General features: G+C 40.0%; 1 long non-coding RNA gene across 1 annotated transcript; it reads left to right on the plus strand.

Moving 5' to 3' along the window:
- Window positions 1–321: 321 nt before the first annotated feature.
- On the plus strand, window positions 322–8,265 carry LOC146763661 (uncharacterized). The gene is made up of 2 exons (XR_014951657.1): window positions 322–1,254; window positions 1,603–8,265. It is a non-coding gene; the product is annotated as an uncharacterized LOC146763661 (long non-coding RNA).
- The last annotated feature ends 13,376 nt before the right edge of the window (window positions 8,266–21,641 follow it).

Consider the following 21,641-nt stretch of genomic DNA (forward strand, 5'->3'; position numbering starts at 1 on the left):
GTCCAAGGACAGCAGGAAAAGCAGGGCAAGCAACACTTTACCGAGTGAGGAGGCTGAGGCCCGAGATGACCCTCGCCGCAGCTACGTTTCACACCATGCCATGAAAGCAGGTAATTCATGACGGGACAGGGAGCAGGGCCGCGTTCTGCCCGCAGCCACACGCGCAGCGCGCTCCTCGGGCAGCCGTGCCCCCCGAGCGGCGGCACAAGCGCCAATTTCCTCCCGCCGGGGCCGGCTCGGCTGCGGGCGGCTCCAGCCGGCCCCGCCCCACCCCGGCGGCGCCCTCGGGCCGAGCGGCTGCGGCCCCGGGTCCGGGCGGTGTCGGGGCCGTGCGGGGCCGCGCGGGGCCGTGTCGGGGCCATGTCGCGACACGGGCGGGTCCCGCGGCGGCAGCCCGGCGGGGCTGCGGGGGACGGGGCTGCCGCCGCCGCGGTGCGCGCCCGGGCCGAGCCCCTCGGGGCCGCCGGCGTGGACGAGGTGGTGGCAATAGCGGCGCAGCTGGCCCTGGAGCGGTTCCGGAGCGGGGACGAGGCGGGTGCGCGGCACGGCCCGGCCCGGGGCAGCTGCGGGTGTGGGGAGGGCGCTGGCAGCGGGTCAGGGAGGGGATCCTGCCCCTCTGCCCGGCCCTGGTGAGGCACGGCTGGGGTGCTGTGTCCATCTCTGGGCTCCCCAGCACGGAGACAGGGAGCTGATAGAGCGGGTCCGGCAGAGACCACTGAGATGGAGGTCTCTCATCAGGAGAGCTGTGGGAGTTGGTCCTGTTTGGCCCAGAGGAGACTGAGAGGGGATCTCACTAATGCATATGAATATCTCCGAGATGAGTCCCAGGAAGGCGGTGCAGGCTTTTTGGTGACAGGACAAGGAGCAATGGCCATAAATTCAAAGAGAAGAAGTTCCACCTGAACATGAGGGAGAGCTTCTTTCCTTTGAGAGTGGCAGAGCACTGAAACTGCTGCCCAGGGAAAGCATTGAATTTCCCCCTCTGGAAACATCCCAAACCCTAGATGTGTTCCTCTGTCACCTGCTCCAGGTGACCCTGCAGGGGGGTTGCACTGGGTGGTCTCCCTTCCAATCCTAACAATTCTGTGTTCTGTAACATTGAGTTGTCAAGATTACTGCCTGTTGCATTGTTACTGTCTTTTCATTATTATTTATCATTCTAGAGATGGAATTTCCTTCTAGTTTCACTAGTACTGAAAGAGCATTTGTTCACCGGCTCTGTCAGTCTCTTGGACTGGTATCTAAAAGCAAAGGGTGAGTCGGGGTACAGTTTTCAGTTCTTTGGTGCAGATGATAGAATTTCAAGACTAATGATAACCTGATTGATGTTTTCAACATCCTCAACTGTGTTGCAAGGAATAGTATTAGAAAAAAAAGTGTAAAAGTAACTACAGAAATGAGCATCTTTGTTCATTGCTGTATGCATTTTGGGACAGCTTGATTTTATACTTTGTGGATTTAATGGCTCCATTAAAAAAGGTTCTCACTGTGATTTCTGTTTTTTTTCCAAAGATTTTGCTTAGCATCTCATACCCTGACAGATAAAAGTTAACCTAGAGTAGGTTCCTTTTTCCTAAAATAAGTTTTCCCTCCCCCTGACAGAAAAGGAGCCAATCGATACCTGACTGTAAGGAAGAAGGATGTGTCAGAGGCACACGCAGTCATGACTTGTGACTTGGCTCTCTGTACGAAACACGCCGTTCGGAGCCTAATTCAGCGCTTTCCCGTCACAAATAAGGAACGCGCGGAGCTCCTGCCAAGGACAGAGCGAGGAAGTGCCTGTGCTGTTGAATCTGGTACGTTCAGCATGTGTTCTGATTTGGACTTGTCCATCGACACCACTCGAAACCACCTGCAACCCAGTGACAAAACAAACCTCTTCCTGCTCTGTCCCCTCTGGTGTCCTAACAGACACCTTCAAACAAATGCATTAATTTTCCTTACTTTTAAGGTCTTTTATAACTGGTGCTGTGAGGAACTTGGGAAGTCATATCATGCACATTGAGATGTCCACCTTGTGTTGTGTTAATTTAGAATCTTTGAGCCAGTCCAGCCAAATCTTTTTGGAAGCACATTTTGAAATGTGGCTTCACAGAAGTAACTATGAGGTGGGGTTGAAGAGTCAGTGTTACTGTGATGCCATAAGAACGCCTATATTAGAAAATGAGGTTGTCTGTTCTGCTTATAGAAATTAATGTCCTTGATAAATCAAAAATTTCAGTTTTTACTTCTTCATCTCTACAAAATAGATTTGGTCCTTAAGAGACTACTGTCCAGACTTCTTGATTTCTTGAATATGGAAGAGTTCACGGAAAGACAAACTTCTGTCGAAATGTTGGGGTTCTTTTTAAAAGCAAGGTTTTCATCTAAATTATTGCTTTAGCAGCTACAAGTGGAAGAGTTGCACTGTGTTTCTGTGTGCAGAGATGGGTGTAGTGAACAGAAAACATTTGTACCAGTATGCCTTGTTTAATTGCATGGTTTTGATACGTGGTGTCTCTTCTTGACGTGCTTTCTTTGCTGTTATTTCCAATTGTTTTAGTTGTTTAATAGGATTGTTATATGAACCAGAGGGAAGCTGTAATAAAAGTACTGAAATGCAATGTCTTAGGAATGTAAGGGATAAGTTAATGAACAGTCTAATATTTGCCTTTCTCTGCATCTCAAGAATGTATTTTTAGTTCTCCTGATCTCTTAGTCGTTTGTCTTGGTACAACAGAGCTTGAAATTTAGTATGTGAATCTGTTAATGGCATTACATATGTATAACTGAGTTTACAGCAAACTTTTCATTCTGCCAGAGAATAATTCTCAACGAAATATAGAGTAGCACTTGCAATGATGGATGTGAAGTAGCTCCCTCAGAAGATGTGCCTGTTTTTTGGCTACTTATGCACTGCTTTCTAACACATCGCACTGCTGCGTGGGGGCCAGGGCTCTTGATACAGCATGCTTGCATTGGTATGATTTCAGGCAAACGTGTGGAATAGCTTAAAGGTTTAACTCTGTCAGTGTGTATTTCTAGGGGGAACTGCAGGTGTGAAATGTGGGCGCAGATACAAAGGCCACCAAAATACGCCAGGCTGATATTCTCTGGTTTAGTTTGTTTCTCCTTTTGCTCTTTGTAGGCTTTTTTGACTTGGAGCAATGATCTGGAAGAGTCTGGTTTTCTTCAAAATACCTATGAAAGTAATAACTGTTTTGAAAAATACCTATTGCAAGCACTGCAGGACATGCTATAAATATGACGTCTAAATGTGTGATGGGTTTGTCACTTTACCCACAGGGATGCATAAAAAGCCATCAATGTTAATTTTTAAGTACATTTTTAAGTAATTTTTAAGCAGTGTTTTTGTGACCTTCCTCTGTGTCTGCATAAATGACCTTTTAACTTGTCTTCACAGAAAAGAAAGAAGTAAACAAGACAAGTGGTCGACTTAATGATGGTATCCCCCAGGTCCCAGGGAAAAGAGGGGAATCAGAGTTTGATTCCTTCAGGCAGTCACTACCAGTTCTTGAAAAACAGGAAGAAATTGTCCAAACCATAAAGGACAATAAAATCGTTCTGATTATAGGAGAGACTGGATCAGGAAAAACGACGCAGGTATGTTGCTTCAATGAAATAAAAACTATAACAGTATTTATTCTAAACTAATGCCAGTTGTGTAAAATTTGTGATATGGGGTACTTTGATGCTATTTCAAGGCTTTCCTTTTCCTGTATGATTGAAAATGTTGTTCCAATTTATTTTCTTGCTTTTGAAACACTAAGCCTCTAGATAGGTACTAGAAGCAAAAATGATTCCTTACAATTTTCTGGTAGATACCATTTTTTCATTAAAATAATACAAAATATTGAAGGGAAAGTGGCTGTGATGTTTGTATAACCCTTTTTCTTCTAAGGCTAGTTCTGTTCTTAGTATCCAGAGTAATCTATTTTTTGTGTTAAAATGTGAGATTATCTGCAGGGCTTTGTTTTTTTTTTAGATTTCTCTGAAGCAGGAGGGAGGCACTGTAAGGTTTTTCTTTAAAAAAAACCTAAATAGGTTATACTTAGAAATTCACTTTCTGCTGATTCAGATATGCTTGCTGTGATAATTGTAATGAAAAGTCTTTTGCAGTGTGCAATATTGATATGCAGTTAATGGTTTCCCTGTGCTAACAAAGCTGTGACTTTCTCAAATAGCAAATTTGAACCACTTCTTTACAGATCCCTCAATTTATCCTTGATGACTGCTACAAGAATGGAACTCCCTGTCGTGTGTTTTGTACTCAGCCAAGACGCTTAGCAGCTGTTGCAGTGGCTGAAAGAGTGGCAGCAGAAAGAAGAGAGAAGATTGGCCAGACAATTGGTTACCAGATCCGGTTAGAGAGCAGGTACCAATGATATTTCTAAGTGTCGGTTGATCTTGTGTTGGTCTTGTGAATCTTGTGTACATTGAAACTGCAGTATGTTTGTGTTGCAGCCTCACAGATGGGATACGTTACTGCAGGTAAGGAATACGTAAGAGTGAAAAGGATGGCTTTCTTCCTGTGTTTTGCAGTTTCATGTAGAAGGCTGTCTTACAGAACTGAATCTCAGGTATTTTCTGTTGATTTCTTCTGCATGGAAATCCTTGTCTGATTTTCAGATCAAGTCTACACTTTCTTCTTTTTTTCCCCGTCCTCTCTGCTTTTAACATGTGTGGATTCAAAACGTCTGCAAGCTTTGAAGGTAGGTGTGAAAACCAGCATGCTGTAACAAATGTTATGTAGTGAGAGTTGATAGGAGCCATAAAAGGGAAAACAGAAAAATTGGAATGTGACTGATGAAGCTGAGCATTATTTATCAGTCTAGCCTGGATTAAATGTATTCTTCTTCAGCTGCTGTGTTTAAAACATGAAGTGATGTAAAAGTAGAGGTTTCAGTATCACTTGATGAATTTGTCTGTAAATCAGAGCATGAATGGATTGTTTGGGGTTTTTACATCTTTGCACCGTGTAGCGAAATGACATTTCAGGGAAAGGCCAGCAGTTGAGATATGAGTGACCAGAAGATGGCTAAAGGTTGTGTTGCTTGAGTGAACAAAGATAACACATAGCTGGTGAAAATGAATGCACTTGAACAATGAAGCCACAATAAGAATTCAAATATGTGTATGAAAGCTCACAAGGATATTAAGAGATTAGAAGAGCTGGTGAAGATGTGTCACAAATAAGCCGAATGATTAATATATGGAAGTACTATGCTGGCAGAAGAAGAGCAAAGTCAGGTGAAAATGGTAGAATTACTGGGAGCAGTGCAGAAAATCCAGCTTGAGAAAAATCAATACAATTACTCCAGGGAAACACTGAAAGGGGGAGATAACAATATTTTGAGCTGTGGACAAAAGAAATTTGGAGTGGAGATGTTGAGAGGTGTTTCTAGTAAGACAGAAACATAATTTTTAAGGTTTTCTCAACTGTCTTCCAGAGAAAAGCTGTAGAGTACAGTACAGAGGAACTTTTCAGCTCTTTTAGGATGGCAGTAGCAGAGGGAGTAGTGAGAATTGCTGTTTTTATTGGGACAGCTAACTGTGCCCCAGGTATGGAATTGTAACATTTCAGTATTTTCACCTCCTGAAAAACCAGAGGATCAAGCAGATGCCTCTGTGATTTAGTCAGCTGTAATGAGTTGTGTCTTCAAGGCAAGGCTTTGGGAGCTGTGGGGAGGCTTCTGTGAGGACGTGCCAGAAGCCTCTCCCGTGTGTGACAGAGCCGGTGCCAGCCAAGACAGACCTGCCTCTGGCCAAGGCTGAGCCTATCTGCGATGGTGATAGTGCCTCTGGGACAGTGGGGAATGGGGGAGGAAAACCTGCACAACAGAGGCAGCAGTTCATGAAGAGTGGTGAAAGCATGTGAGAGAAGCAGCTCTGCACACAGGAAGGTCAGTGCAGGAGGGGAGGAGATTCTCCAGGTGCCAGAGCAGCCCATGGTGCAGCCCATGGTGAGGCAGCTGTGGCCCAGCAGGCCGTGGAGGTCCGTGGTGCAGCAGGGATCCTCCTGTGAAGGATTCTGTGTTGGAGCAGGTAGATGCTTGAAGGAGACTGTGATCCTCTGGGAAGTCTGTGCTGAAACAGGCTCCTGGCAGAAGCTGCGGCCCCGGGGAGGGAGCCACACAGAAGCAGGTTTGCTGTCAGGATTGTGACCCTGTGGGGTCCCACACTGGAGCAAACTGTTCCTGAAGCACTGCACCCTGTGGAAAAGGACCTGTGCTGCAGCAGTTCCTGGAGAACTGCAGCCCATGGGAAGGACCCATATTGGAGAAGCTCGTGGAGAGCCCACTTTCCCGTGGGAGAGACCCACATTCTCCTTATCTTTCTCTGGGGCCTGGGAGTCTTTTTGTTATGTTTCTTCTCCCTTGCCCGTGGAGAGGACAGATAGAGTGGCTTGGGTAGGCACTTGGCGTCCAGACAGGCTCATCCCACCACGTGTAGACAAGTACAAAGGCTATATCCAAGCACAGGCTGAGGAATTGGAACCTGGTTTTCCACATGGAATTTTCTAGTAAAATGAATGACGTGCAGGGTTTCTTCACAGTTTTCTTTTATTTCCTTAGTTATTAATATTGAATCTTATTCTTTCAATTAATACGTTGTCCAGAGTTTTGAGGCGCAAGCACTACAAATTGTTAGGAAATGTCTGGGAAAAGGCATAGTTTAAAAACAAGTGGTGTGCATGAATCTTTTGAGGAGAGAACTGTAATTTCTCTTCTGGTCAGCAGCTGCTTTAATTTTTGATCCATGGAAAGCTTTAAATGGTGCAAACCCCTGAGTTGTCTCTGTGATGTGATCCATAGGGTTTCTCCAAAGACGCTGGTAACATTCTGCACTAATGACATGCTCCTTGGCACGCTGATGGCAGGAGACAGCACTCTCTCCACCGTGACCCATGTTATTGTGGTGAGCATCCTGTGGTCTTTCATGTGGGGTGGAGCAATATGTATTGCTTTGGAAAATGAGGTCCTCATTTGTTTTACTGAAATTTGCTGAGCACTTTAGGTGTTTTTGTTTGGTAGAATCTGAATCAACTTCAAAGACTTTCTGAGTCCTCAGAGTAGAATGCATGTTTCGTGCAGTTTGGTGTTTTTCTGTGTGTTTGCGTTTTTCCTGTAAAAATATCTTATTTTCATGCCAATGGTTAAGTGTGGAATCAGGAGGAGTGGAGAGGGACAGAAGTGTAAATATTTCTGAACTTCCATGGTCAGCAGAAAATCCTTAGGGAGGCTTACCTTGATGTGGTTCAATGTGATTGTGTCAGATTTTCTCTTACCATTTGTTTTAGCAATACAGGTTTTCAGTCCATTTGTTTGCCCAGAGTTTTCTAGATAATGTGGAGTCTAATTGCTAGCAAACTATTCAGATTGTTCATTTGTGATTATGTCAATATTCCTATGATGGAACTGAATAAGTAAAGGGAACTAGAATGTTTTTGGCAAGACTTAAGTACTGAAGATGAAAAGGTAAGTTTAGGTGCCTGCCTGTTTATCAGAGTTAAAAAAGCATGAGAATGATTTATACATTCTTGATGTCAGCCTACAAACTTTGTATTTTGAGTCCTTGTTTCCTTCATTCATAATATAAATCAAAACAGAAGAATGAAAAAGATGATTAATCAGTTATGTACCTTAACTTATAGGCTTTGTGTATGACTTGTCTAAGCAATTTGTCTGTTTTTCTGATTATGTGGTGTCATACATTTTTTTAAATGCTTATCAGTGGTGAAGTGAGAATTTATTAAAATAAGATTTGTAGTTTGTGGTGTTTTCTTGAAATTTGGCTTCAAATACAAAACCAGAGAGGTTTCAGATACTCACTTTAGCCTCTAAAGTTAAGGTGCTTACAGCTTCAGCATTGCAATGCACTCAGCGCTGACAAAAACTTTTTGAGGCATTTTTGTTTCTTTATGGATAGTTTTTTTAAAAAAAACCTATTACTTAAACTAGACTCACACATTTTAAGGCCTCTGTAATGTGCCACCAAAACATGTATTTTTTTTTTAGAGAAGTTTGTTTTTGTCAGAAGTTGTGAATCTGTGATGGTTTTTTATCTCTTTTTTTCCCCTTTTGTTACAGGATGAAGTACATGAGAGGGATAGGTTCAGCGACTTCTTGCTAATAAAACTGAGAGATGTGCTGCAAAACCAGAATAATTTAAAACTAATTCTCTCTAGTGCTGCTCTAGATGCAAATCTCTTTATTAGGTATTTTGGAAGCTGCCCAGTAATACATAGTAAGTCTTGATCTTAACTCTTAAGTCTGAGTATACCTGCCCTGAGACTCACAGATCTTACTAAACTGTAGCAAATTATTCTGAGTAAAGGCACATGATTAATACACTGAGAATTCCAGGAATCCTTGTTCTTTCTGTATGCAGGTTTCTTGTTTCTTGACTGTTTGCACCTCATTCAAAGTGAAGTGTTTGAGTCACTGGGAGTTCTGTAAATGCAGGTACATCCTGCCCCCCTCCACTCTTAATTGAAGAAGTAGGAAGAGGTTATTGAAGTTCTGTCTTCATGCTGATACAGGACTTAGGAGCTACATGAGTGTGATATATATCAGTGCATTCCAGTAGGATCTTACTCTTCAGGCTTTGTGAAGGTTGTCACTGGTTACTGAATAAAACACAGATAACTGTACCAGTTCAGTTCAGAAATACAGGCTTAGGCAGATTGGGTTTCACATGAAAAAAGAATCACATGATTCTCTGATTTAAGGAAAATTAGTAGTTGTTCATCTAGGTAAATATTCAGAAAAGACATCCAGTTTTGCTTAGTTTGTTTGCAGACTCAGTTATCTGCAGTTAGACTACATTCAAATGCAAAGAAAAGTTACCATTATTTGCTGGTTTAATTTCATTTGACTGATCTTTAGTAAAGCCAAAATGTAAATGCGTGGGAGATTGCGGGTTTTTGTGGGTTTGCGGTTTTTGCCCCACCCTCCTGGCTTGCAGGTTTTCTGCATGGGTGACCTCCTCTGGCACCTTGCAATCCTCTTACTTTTTCAACAGTAATGTCCAACTTTAATGTGTTTTGAAAAGTAGCTTTTAAGAGAAATGCTTTATCTGACAATCAGGTAGACTCTCTGCATGTCAGCCTTTTTAAAAAAAATCTCAATGGTTTTAGGAAATGGGATTGCTTACTGGTTTATTTTAGCAAATGTTTGTGAGGAGGAAACCTTTTTTTCCTTCCTTTTTTTGCAGATGGAATTGTTTAGTTCTCAGTTTTGAATTTCTGCCCAGTTGAATAAGGTTTGCAGCTTGTTGGAGACAGGAATCTGGAAATTACACGTGATTTCATGTTCTTTGAATTTTTTTTGCAAGGGAGTGCCTCAGTTATGATTGTTGTATGACTTTCCAGTTTAGTCTTTTTGCAGCTTCCTGTTCTTTCAGATCGGTCAATTTGTGTTGGAAAATCTGCTGGCAATCTCTCCCAATCTCTCCAGTTTACCACAGTGTTTGTGCTGGTTATGTAACAGGCCAATAACAATTCAAAAGATATTTTTTTCCCGTTTTTTTTTGTTGTTGTTGTTTTTTTTTTGGTTTTTTTTTTTTTTTTGGTTAATTTAAGAATTAAAAGAAGTGGCTTTGTCTGTTAATTTAATATACAAGGTTTGAGTCTCCTTCAGCAATACGGCTGACAAAATCCTGACCACAGAAACCACATTTTGTGGCTGTGGATCGCTGTAGTACACAGAGTTTGTGATCAGTGTTGGAAGGCTTCCTCTGTGACCAGCTTCTAAAAGTATGTGAATTGTGGATTGTTCTTTCTGAAGGAAAATCCTGAGTGTTCCTGAGTCAGGTTAAGGAACAAGAAATCAAAATGTAGAGATTTTAATCTTCATGCAAAAAGCATCCTGCAATGTCGACAGATAAGGTCTAGAAAACAGTCCTGTTGAAAAAGAGATCAGGATAAATTATCAGAAGGTAAAGGCCGCTGGGATGTCTCATCTGTCAAGAAGTATTCAGTAAAGAAAGCTCAGCTTTGCTGAATTAGTAGAGGACATGGAGATAAGGCTGCCTTCTCACATGATTCTCATGAAAAGAAAGGAGTTCAGTACAAAGATTTACTGTCTCTGTGTGGAACCTTGCAAAAAGCTGTATTAATTGCTTATTATTTAATTACATTTTTAATCCAGATGGGAGACTTACATGGCAAGTTCTTGTCTGTAAGCCTAAACAAAAACAGCTGTTTTCTTTTTCTCGTTTAAAAAAAAATTGTAGTTAATAATTGTCAATCTTACGAACATCTGCTGGAACACTTCATAAAATTGAAGAGGTTGAGGAGAAACAAGGTGGCATTTGATTTTGGAAATGTTTTGTTTTGTACAGTTTCGAGAAAAATAAACTCCAGTGAAGGTAGTTTTTTAAAAAATTAATTCTGTAAGTGAAGCTGGTGAATATATGATCTTTTACGGATTTTTTCTATTTTAGTCCAAGGGAGACCTTTTGAAGTTAAAGAGATGTTTCTGGAGGACATTTTACGAAGCACTGGGTATACAAGCAAAGAGATGGTGAAGTACAAAGAAAAGAAGCAGCAAGGTCAGCAGACTTGTTAATTCTAAGGGTTGGCAATGAGAATCATTGATTGAACAAACAATTAACAGGATTATTTTCTGTTGAAATTCCAGAGTCAGGAGATTAAATGAGTGTGATTTAGATGACAGCAAGTATCTTTAAGCTGTCAATATTTACATTATGGAAATAGTTTATGCAATTAAAGAAAAAAGATCACTTTGATTCAGTGGTTGCATTCTGTTTTCACTCAGTTGATGAATGTCATCTTTTTTCTAATTATTATGCTGTAGAGTTATATATAACTGGGGGCTCTGCCCACATGAATGCTAAAGAAGCATAGGATGCTCTGTACCTTTGGGTGCAAATTAAAGTGCAGCTATTAAAGCAGGCATGATTTTGTACATCTTGCACTAAATGGACAAGGTATTCCCTTCAGTAACATTTTTCACTGCTTTCTTCAGGCATGGATGTATTTTTTTAAGTGTTAACACTCTTGAGCTAAACATCATTGGTTTTAAGTTGATTAAGTAGATACTGCTTCAGAAGTTTTCCTGGCAACTGAAAGTAATGATCCCAGTGATTATTTAAAGGAAAAGTAAAAAATGCAAACCCCAAAGCTATAACATTCAATATCCAGTCCTAACTGGGTATTGATCACAGTGCTCATCTCTGATCACTGGGGTCAGAAAAGTTCAGTTAGGACACTGGTGTTTTCTGATGTTTCTTCCACTGGTGTAGAAAAGTAAGTTGTTACATGCAGGGACTGTATCACTTGTCTTCAGAATTCCATTTGTGGAAAAAGATCTGGCCTGAGATTGTGTGGAAGGTGATTACTTAAGGAAGATACTTTGAATGCAGTAGTTTGGAATAATGGAGGTTTGGGGGGTTAAACACCAAAGTGTTGGGTTTTACCTCGTTTTTATAGCCCTGGTGCAGTGCACTTTGGGTACCCTTAAACATGTCATTTCTGTTGGACTGGTAGTAGCATTCTAGACTAAAAAAAGATGTTGAATGGGTAAAACTTGGTAAAACCTGCTGTGACTAACTTTTTTAGTAGAAAACAATGGATAATAAATATGACTCTAAAACTTTCTTGGGGAATACTTTGCATTCTAGAAGAGAAACAGAAGAACACTCTTGCTGAGTGGTGTTCAGCTCAAGATAACACTAACAAAGGGACATCTCGGAGACAAAAATCGGTTCCAAGGACAAATGAGGAGTACAAACGGTTGGATGATGGCGGTGACACAGTATTTAATCAACTGGTAAGTTTTTTCTTTAGTCGGAAGAGATGTTACAGGTGTTTATATTTGTGTTGTATTACTAGCCATTTAAAATCTGTTTTCTAAAGTTCTGTCGAATCTTTCAGGACATTAACGTATTTTAAAGATTACTTGATGAGGATGAACGGCTCTAGCTGAAGTGTGCTCTTCAGTTCGGGTGGTTGCACACAGCTTTTCCTCAGATCAAATGGCTCGACTGCCATTGTGTTCGTACTTGCGTATGACAAAATCAATGCATGAACTGATACCTGAGTGCTGGGTTTCTGTGGCTGCTGGGAAAAATAACCATTGCAATTCTTTGTGGGTAATGTATGAGAATAAAGACAACTCTTGGAAAAGATTAAGCTTTCAATATTGTTTTTTATCTTCAGACTGAAAAAGATGTGAATTGCCTTGAACCGTGGATAGTAAAAGAAATGGATTCCTGTCTTTCTGACATCTGGTTGCATAAAGATATTGATTCGTTTGCTCAGCTGTTAAATCTTATTTTAACTGAAAATGTCAGTGGTAAGTTTCATGTGTTATTGCATAAGAAAAGAGCAACCTCAGATGTACTTAGATTTTTATGGCTACTTTTATCTCCAGTTTCAAATGGTGTTACCTTTGCATTCTGATGCTGACTGAAAAATGATAGGGCTAGCAGAAATAATGAGTTGTTTAGTTAGTTATTGTTTTGAAGTATTGACAGAAGTGTGTTTCTAAAACAGTGTAGAATTCATATGAACTAACTTCAGAGATAAAGTGAGGAAACAAATTCTCTTTGGGCTGGAATTTGAAAGCAGTATTTGTACTATATTTAGATGAAAAAATAACATTTCTACTGGGTTTGCTGGATTTTTTTTTTTTTTTTATTTCTCAGTTGATTATAGGCACAGTGAAACTGGTGCGACTGCTCTGATGATTTCTTCAGGGGGAGGCTTTTTGAGTCAAGTAGAACAGTTGATCAGCATGGGAGCAAGTATCCACTGCAAATCATCTAATGGCTGGTAAAAACAGAGAAACCAAAAGATAGATTTATTTGTCAATATAGGAGAGAGGAAGAAAATTCTTTAACATCTAAATTAATTTGCTAGCTTATCACACTGCTGTAAGAACTATAGATTTTGACAGCCTCAACAATTTCTAACTCCTGATAATCACATTGTTTTCTGTAAATTCTAAATTGAATTCTTAATTACATGGTCTTGATTGTGAGCTATAAATTTTGTTTCAGTAGGTCTTGTTTAGGATACTGGTTAGTAGAACAACTGTAATCTACTGAACTGAACCAAAATATTTGGCAATTCCTATTTTCATGGAGTTACACATATCAGAAGATCTTTCTGTTATGTTTCTAAATATATTGTAGCATGTAAAAATATTTGTGGATCTGTAGAAACTCAGGTTTTGTGGTCATGGAGTATGTCTTCATATAAACAGGGAAGTACAGTAAATAATTGTAGTATGGAATGATAAGAATTAGGATTCCAGGGGTCTGATATTTGGTACTAACATTTGAATAACTTGGGGAAGAAATGCAATTTAAAGTTAAAAGGGTGAACTGCATAGTGAGGACAGCTTCTGAAAGACATGAAATAGCCAGATGTTATGCCTGGGGTGTGACTTTTTGAGATGACTTCAAGGATACTGCAAACAGGCAGGTCTGATCTCTGCACCATTTTTAAAGGAATGGCACCTTCTTCCTCCTCACTTCCTTGAGCATGTTTGCTCCTGTGTAAAACTGACATTCTGTTGTGGTAAAGAACTGTAGTCACCTAAAAGTCAGCTGTTAACACCTATTCAAGCACTTTCAAATGGGAAGTTGCAGATCCAGCAATAACAGTACTGATGTCAATACAGAAATGGGTACAAAAGTCTGATGTCAATTGCCTCTCCTGATGTGCTCTTCATATGCATCTTTTGAAGTGAAAAGTCTAATAAAAATACTTGTGCAACTATTTCAGGATGGCTGTGGACTGGGCTAGGCACTTTGGACAGACAGAGGTTGTTCATCTGTTGGAATCCTACAGGTAAGCTGTAACTGTTTTGCAGAATGAGTTGTATATGATATACATAGAGTTGTGATGGGAAATTTGAGATTTGTGTTCTTCTAATCAGAACAGGTTTTAGCTTTTCATGCTCTAAAATCTGGACTTAATAGCAATACCTTTTTTTAAGAATAGGAGTATTTCAAAAAATAAACAGCAAAAAAGTTTGTACTCAATAGCATATTGTTTATGCTTGCACAACTTGCTAATTCTATACTATGTACCATTTTCTTTTCACATGCTTATTTTGGAAACAAATCTGTAATGTGTTTTTATCTATATTTTTTATATGCAATAGGCATATTAAAGAAAATTTGCAGAAGTAATGTGTACACTAGGCCATTCAAGAATGATTTTCTGATTAACTTACAGTTGTCATACTTGTGGTAGTGTTTTGTAAAGATTATCTCTACTATAATTTCTCTTAGTGTAGTTTCTGCTAGTGGGAAATTTTTGGAGAAGACATATCTCTCAAATATTTTTACTTGAACAGATAAACGAGAAGTATCTTTATACTTTCCTTTGCTTATGGTTGTGTTTCAATGAAGTTGAAGAAAACTAAAGTTAACACTAATAAATAAAGTGGCATCCTTCATTGGGTTAACATTGGAATCAGTAAACAGTAATAGTATGGTGATTCCCTTCTGCAACACTTAAACATCAGAATTCAAGACCAACAGTCTTGAATTGAGTTGGTCTCAATCTAAGTTTGATTTGATGGCTCAATGCAAACCCGAAGGGGCAGCCTTGATTCTGGTGTATTTTCCTGTTACAGCGCTTCATTTGGATTTGGAAACATGGATGAAAGTTCCAGTTCCCTGGTCCAAAAAAGTGCTAGTGACCTTAGTGCAGAGGACAGAGAGCTACTGACAGCTTACCATCACAGTTTTGATGATGAAAAAGTGGATCTGGATCTGATAATGCACTTACTTCACAGCATCTGTCATAGTTCTGATGCAGGTAGGTAAATACCTAACCAGTGGTTGTGGATTTGACTTCTGATAATCATGCTCTTTTTTCAGCAATCCACAGATGTTAAAACCTTCTGAGTGCTATTCGACATGTATTTGAATTTTCTGTTTAACTTTGCAAACCCACTTCCTTTTTTAGGAGCAATTTTAATATTTCTTCCTGGGTATGATGAGATAGTGAGCCTGAGGGACCGCATTGTTTTGGATGACAAGAGATTTTCTGATAATGCTCACAGGTAAAACCTTTAGTTACTGTGGCTTTTCATTGCTTCTTTTAAGGATCCTTAAAATGTTCCTTTTGTCTTGCATTAGATACCAAGTTTTCGTGCTTCATTCAAGTATGCAGACTTTGGACCAGAAGAAAGTGCTTGAAAGTCCACCTTTTGGCATCCGCAAAATTGCAAGTATTAGAGGACTTTTTCCAATGCCACAATGACCTATTTTGCCATTGCTTTTGCAGTTATTATAGTTTTGGTGGTTTTGGGTTTTTTCTTTGCAGATTCTTTCTACTAATATTGCAGAAACCAGCATAACAGTCAATGATGTGGTGTTTGTCATTGACTCAGGAAAGGTGAAAGAGGTAGGACTGCCTTAAATTTTCCTAGTGTGATTCTAAAACACACAGTGTATAAATTTTGGAGAACTTTTTTTTTTTTTTATTACTTTACAGTAAAGTGAGAAAAAGCTTTTACTAGCTGAGAGCTAGTGCCTGTCAGGCAACAGTCCTTTCTGAAAGGCTTCAACATGAATTTGTTTTAAGACAAATACTGTAAGCTATCCGTCTCAAAAACCTTGAAAATCTTGAATTTCAAAACTTGTGGAGCATTAAGATACTAGAAAGGAGATACCCTCATTAATTCACTTGAAATTGAGAAGGTACCTTTGTCTCAGAAGCTGCTGTATATATTACTATTTCATACTTTTTAGAAAACTCCTGTTGGTAATCTAACTAACTAGTAACTTGTATTTCATGTACCCTATTGAGTTTTCAGTTTGTATTCCTTTCTTTGTTTTTCTAGAAGTCTTTTGATGCACTGAGTTGTGCTACAGTGCTAAAAATGGGGTGGATTTCAAAAGCCAGTGCTATCCAGAGAAAAGGCAGGTAATAAATGCCTCATAGTGGTTCCCATTTTGCAGATATGCACAGTCCTTTATGTTTAGAATAAACCACACAACATAGTAATTGTTTCTGGCCTATTCCGGTGTTGTGTTGCATAGAGGCCAACACTGGTTCTCTGCAGACGAGTAGGCGTCAGCATGTATTTCCTTGGAATAATCTCCCAAGTTGTAGAAAAGTGATGCTCAGGCATTTCCCAAAGGTCTGGGTTGTTTTCCCCCCATTAATTTGTTCTCCTTCCTCTTTCTCCCACGTAGCACCCGCAGTCACAATGTTTTCACATCATGTCTATGGGCAGAGGACTGCCTATTTCACTTTCTCCAAGCTATCCATGACTTAACAGGCCATGATTATATTCTTCCCAGCACTGTGGGGGAGGGCTCAGAAGTTTATGTAGCAACAAATGCCTGTTTAATCAATCATATTGGCATTAAGCTGCATGTATGCACATAGATGTATATGACTGAGAGAATTTGCTCATTCCTCCCTCATTCACTCACAAGTTACTTCATCTTTATTCTACCTTTTACTCCAAGGATAACTTCTGTTTAGGGGATGTGAGGGGAAGCAAGAAAGTTTGCAACTGGTTCCTTACAACAAAGGATGATTGAGATTTGGACTGGTCTTAGGTTAGCAAAAAACCCACAGCACTTTACATTAGAAAAGCCTTGTTTTTCTTTCTCCAGATTTCTCAGTGTTGGGTTAAAATTACAGTAAAAAATTGCCACACTCTCAAAAATAATTAATGATTAGGAAATTCTCATGTTGCATGTGACCTAACAACACTTTCTTCATGGTAGTGCCTCTTCTTTTCCATTCTGAGTTTCTGTGTCTGTTTGTTGGCTTTTGGTTTTGTTTTTAGAAAGAAATCCTCATTTTCACAACTTCCCATATTTTATTTTCAAGGGCTGGGCGCTGTCAGCCTGGGGTCTGCTTTCATCTCTTCAGCAGGCTCCGATTTCAGAATATGTTGGAATTTCAATCTCCAGAACTTCTAAGACTGCCGCTTCAGGTGCATGTTCAGTTAGAAACTATAACTTTAAAAAATACAATGTCCTCAAACCATACTACTAATTGCAACAAATCATGTGTTTGGCGGCTGCTTCCAAATCTTGGTAATCTTTTTTTGTTCTGCCTTTTACCTTGCAGGAGATCTGTTTGTACACAAAAATTCTGGCTCCAATTAATTGTCCAATTGTAGACTTTCTTATGAAAGCTCCTGATCCTCCGCCTGCTGTAACTGTGAGAAATGCTGTGCATATGCTTAAGGTCAGAAAAGGAATAAGTTTAGATGGTAATTGTGTTTGATCCCAAATTTGTGGTGTAGCAGTTTACTGACTTCAGTTTGTACTGAAGCTGTTTTTAATTACTTAAGGATGTTTTGAAGTTTTGCTTGTTGTCTGTTTTCATTTTGTGTGTGGGGATGTGTTTTTCCATGTCAAGGGAAGAGAGTGCTTCAAAGTCTTGTCTCTGTTAATAGTCTGACTTGCTTCTTCAGTGTTTGGAAACAAGTCTAGTTAAAGTCCATTATTCACATCCTTTTTGCTTTCACTGTAAATTGATTTTGTCCACTGTACCCATCCTCCTCTCCTTTATTTGTTTGTTTGTTTGTTTATGAACAGACCATAGATGCCCTGGACCCTTGGGAAGATCTCACTGAGCTTGGTTATCAGCTGACTGAATTACCTGTAGAGCCACACCTCGGTAAAATGGTGTTGTATGCTGTAGTTCTGAAGTGCCTGGATCCTGTTCTGACCATTGCCTGTGCTCTTGCCTGCCAAGACCCTTTTGTGCTGCCCACGCTGGCCTCCCAAAAGCGTGCAGCCGTGCTGTGCAGGAAGCGTTTTGCTGCCGGGACATTCAGTGACCACATGGCCCTGCTCAGGGCTTTCCAGGTAGTCTTTCATTTCAGAGAGTACTAATCACAGCACATCACCCAAGCAAAATGCAGATGTACCAGTTGGATGTAGAGTGGCGGACTGTGATTAAGTCCTCAGAGAAGACTTTCTTTTTGCCTAGTGCCTTTCCTGTGTACTGGACTCATAAATTTGTGAGGGAACCCTTTTTGTAGTATGTTTTGTTTCAAACCCTAGAAAATTTTGAATGTTTCAACAATGTGCCTCTTTGCATCCTACTACACTGAACTTTGAATCATGATCTTAATGTAATGATCTTTATTTATTGTTTTAATTTGACATAATCATCACTAGAGTGAGCACATAAAGAGAATCTAATTGTTGAACAGAAAAAATAATCTGGTTTGATACATTAACTTTTAGAGTGGGTTTTGCATTCATTTTATTGACATAAATGTAATCTTTAAAAAAACACCTGCAGTTTTTAGTTTAAGTCCTTCAAATTAATAGGCAAATGTAAAAACATTTTCAGGCATGGCAGAAGGCACGCAGTGACGGCTGGGAGAGAGCCTTCTGTGAAAAGAACTTTCTGTCCCGAGCCACAATGGAAATCATTGCAGGAATGAGAACACAGGTGCTTGGCCAGCTTAGAGCCTCAGGTAGAGAAGTTGGAAACAATTTTAACGTTGTTTTAAAGTCAAGCATATAGAAATTGTAACAAAAATCATGTTCACTGGTGTAATTTTCCTTAATTTGAAATACACTGTCATGCACACATTCATGCAGGGTATGGTGCAGATGAGGAATTGTGGCTGATCAAACTGAAAGCACCTTCATCTCCACATGCCACTGCGTTTCATGTTTTAATGAATTATTCCCATAGGAAATGTCTTTATATTGTAGAAAATAGTGGTATTCTGTGTCAGTATGAAACCCCTTATCAGGAAGGATTTCAGTGTAATGGTTTCTTCTTGGTGCTGTTAAGGTTGGCAGTGGTGAAAAATGCAACAAAGAAGTCATTTATTTCACCTTTTGTTTCTGACTCCTTTTGAGAGCCAAACACAAGGTAACATGGCACTGTTTTGTCTCTTTCATTTGTCAGGTTTTGTGAGAGCCAGAGGAGGAGCTGATATTAGAGATGTTAATACTAACTCTGAGAACTGGGCTGTAATTAAAGGTGCCTTAGTGGCTGGGATGTATCCCAATCTTGTGCATGTAGACAGAGACAGCCTGGTGTTGACGGAACCAAAGGAGAAGAAAGTGCGATTTCATCCTACCTCTGTTTTTGGTCAGTCTCAATATGAAAAGGTAAAGACACTTTGAATTCATAGTTCAAAAAAAAGGGCACTAAAATCTGTCACGTGTTTTAGAAATGTCTTTTCCTGTTTGTCAGTACTTCAAAAGCAGTATAGGCATTTAACACTACAGCTTTAGAAAATACTGTTCTACCCAGCTGATAGAATTGGAGTTGATTCATTTTTCTGTCGTTTCAGTTAGTCCTTTCTCTAGATGGAAAAGACAAAAAGGCAAAAAAACTGCCCTGCTATAAAATTGTTTTAAAGATATAATGATCCCTATTCTTAAAAGCAAGTTTTTCTCTGAAACTCATTTTTAACATTTCTTTTTAAAACAACATATTTTGTTTTACCATGGTAGGATAATTGATTAATCTGGTTGAATTCTCACACTTTTTTATGTGCATGTGCGGCTTTCGGGGGGTTCTCGCTGCTGTCCCCCGTCCCTCCCCGGCCCCCCGGGACCCTCCGGCTAGCTGTCCCCTCTCGGGGCCGGGGTTTTCCGCGGTCCCGCTGCCCTGGGCTCACCAGGCAGGGCTGGGTTAGCACGGTCCGAGCGGCAGCGTTGCCTCAGTCGCCGCTAGGATTCGAGATAAAGAGACCAAGAGAGACCAATGGTATGCTTGTCCAGAGAGGTTGTATTGCCTGAACGGTTGCAGGGACCAAAAGCCCCGGGCTATTGCCCAGATACAGTTTTATACAGCAGAATTAAGAGTTAAGGTCTAAACAATAGAGACAGTTTTCATCTTAGGCACATCAGAACCGCCCCAGGGGCCAGGTCCAATGGGAACTGCTCAGGGGTGGGGAGAAAGGGGGTTTAGAGAGGAATGCTGAAGCAGGACTTTCCTGAAACAATGGACCATACATAAATGTATCTTTTCCCTCAGTTTCTCATTTCCAGGGCCTTTCTAAAACAATGGGGCATACATAAATGTATCTTTTTCCTCTGTTTACCATTCCCAAGGCCTTTCTAAAACCTTCCTCCACACTACCATGCCAGCATGATAGCAACATGCATGTATATTTTTATATGTATATAATTGTACATGTATTTAATTCTCAAAATACAGAATCATAGAATGGTTTGTGTTGGAAGGGACCTTAAAGCTTATCTCATTCCAACCCCTGCCATGGGCAGGGACACCTTCCACTAGTCCAGGTTGCTCAGAGCTCCACCCAGCCTGGCCTTGGGCACTGCCAGGTTGAGGCACCCACAGTGTCTCCGGATAAAATGAGAAATACGTTCAAATTTACATTAATTACAGGTAGAGGGTACAATAGCCTGGTTTTACCTGCTCTTCCACAGATTGCCCCAGCAAATGGACAAGCTGCAGCCATCCAGGCCCTCCCCACAGACTGGCTTATATATGATGAAATGACGAGAGCTCACAAGACAGCAAACATCAGGTGCTGCTCTGTTGTGACACCTGTCACCGTGGCCCTCTTCTGTGGACCAGCCAGACTGCAAAGTAATGCCTTGCAGGCATCTTCATCCTTTCAAGGTACACTGGAGTCTGGATTTGGGATGTTTCCATTGGTATACATCAGCGTGTGACATGCAGAGCTTATTTTTCAGTAATATTTAATACATATATTGGCTGATTCTGGAAACAGCGCTGTTATAATTCCTGTAGCTATTCAGGAAGAGTTTGTTGGTTCTGTAACAAATCTCTCTATTTTGGGATTCCTTACCTATTCAAGTCCATAAATTACACAGTCGTAGGGTCTCAGAAACTGCAGTATAGTTTGTAAGGAAAGAATGCAGCCACAATATCTAATGAGAACTGTAGTATTGGTACTGAGAAGTGTAGTATGCATGTTCTCTTTCTGCAGACTACTTTATTTGAATCATTGAACCAGATTATTCAAACAGAATAATTTAGAAACAATCAGTATGGCAAACAAGTCATGTTGCTTCTAGCTAACACATACATTTTCAAGATATGTTCTACTGATAATTTTTAATTTCAGTTAACTGTACTATTAACTGTAAGTAATAGAGAATATATTTACATTTCCTTCTTTTTTTCTCATTTAAATTGAGTCCTGTTGGAATGGAAGCAAAAATAACTGCTTCTAGTTGTCATAGTTTGAATCAAACTAAAAGTCCAACTTATTTCTAAAGCTTTCCTGTCTTGCTTTTAAACTGTGAACCTTAGAGTAGTACTCATGCTGACTGAATTGCACTTAAGAAAAATAAAGAATCCTAATTAATAGCCATACATATTTTTTTTTTCTTACTGGGTCTTTAAATCTGCTGTTTTACTAGGAAATAGAGGCATGTGTGATTTTGCCAACAGCTTTAGGCAAAAGTTGTATAGTGGCCTGTGAAAACTGGTGAAGGTACATGAGTTGGGTCACATCATATCAATCCACGTTTTTACATAGTAGGACCTTCAGCAGGTCTGGCTACTTGATTGCTGCTATCTGGAGCAAAGACTTTGCAGTGTATTTGCAGAAAAGAAGAGGTAGTTTTACAAATGTTTACATTTAAAGTCAATTTTAGAAGGAAAAATATTGCTGGTAATACAGTAGTATGCGGGTTTTTGTATAGAAATAATA

This window comes from Lonchura striata, chromosome Z, assembly GCF_050655825.1.
Source record: "Lonchura striata isolate lonStrDom1 chromosome Z, ASM5065582v1, whole genome shotgun sequence".
Classification (NCBI taxonomy): Eukaryota; Metazoa; Chordata; class Aves; order Passeriformes; family Estrildidae; genus Lonchura; species Lonchura striata.